The 954-nt window shown below is 37.4% G+C and overlaps 1 protein-coding gene across 1 annotated transcript in view; it reads left to right on the top strand.

The window, feature by feature from the left end:
• The window catches only part of LOC119594665 (ionotropic receptor 25a-like), a gene marked incomplete at its 3' end in the record, with an annotated part of 33,857 nt that overhangs the window by 24,614 nt on the left and 8,289 nt on the right, over positions 1–954 (top strand).

The raw sequence follows: 954 nt of genomic DNA, 5'->3' as shown, positions 1-954 counted from the left end.
TAGTAGGCTTACGCAGAGGTTCTGGTGTATTAGAGAGTGTGTTTCAAACAATGGCTTGCGTAGCTGCTCATATTTAGAGAAGGATTATTTTCTGTGTTACCTAGTGTAAGTGGTAAATTGGCTTTAGGTGTATTTTAGAACGTAGACCGTTGTTATTTTCAGTTCATATTTCGTTTTCCCTTTCGGATTTCAATAGCTCTTCACAGTATATGCCCCCTTTTTTTTACTTTAGCTCAATCTACAAGGATGAAAAATTCCCTTACTTTCATACTAACGAGTAAAATTGTCTCAAAAAAATTATAAACATTATAAACAAAAACATTATAAACAATCCATAATGCACATGTCTCAAGAACAAAAACGTTCACCCGTTCAGCAAGAACAAAGACCTGATCGCATGATAGCGGAGCGAAAGGCGAGGGAGAATGCTACCTATTGAACGTACGAAGAAGATAAATTATTCATCAAATCATTTCCTCACACGTGTCCCCCTCAACTTACACAGAAAACGATAACCGAGGTATGTAAGCTTAGGGGATACTACACTATTCATCGTCCGTCCGTCAATATGATAAAAATATAACTTCCGTGAATTTGCTAGGGGCTAGTTCATAGCTCATGCAAATTGCATCTATTCGAGACGCCATCAAAGTAATGACGTCAGGTCGATGCGACGTATTCATGAATAGATAACTTGCGCTGTGTTTGCTATCTTGCGAGTTCCGGTGAGACACGCATCGATCCGAAGTGACAGAAAATGGTTACGAGAGAGGCTAACTTAACTGTATTTCCTGATACTTGGATTGTTTATCACGTTGCTTATTTATTCATGAGCCAGTTTTCATTCACTCGAACAGTGTTTTGGCTAAGTTTTTGGTTAAGTTATTTGTTCCTATTTTTCGTTATCATTTGTTAGTAAATATTATGATATGGATGTGACAGGTCGATTCTTTT

The sequence above is a fragment of the Penaeus monodon genome, chromosome 34, assembly GCF_015228065.2.
Source record: "Penaeus monodon isolate SGIC_2016 chromosome 34, NSTDA_Pmon_1, whole genome shotgun sequence".
In the NCBI taxonomy this organism is placed as follows: Eukaryota; Metazoa; Arthropoda; class Malacostraca; order Decapoda; family Penaeidae; genus Penaeus; species Penaeus monodon.
Note: the sequence above shows the minus strand (reverse complement) of the source record. Positions and strands in the feature narration are given on the sequence as shown.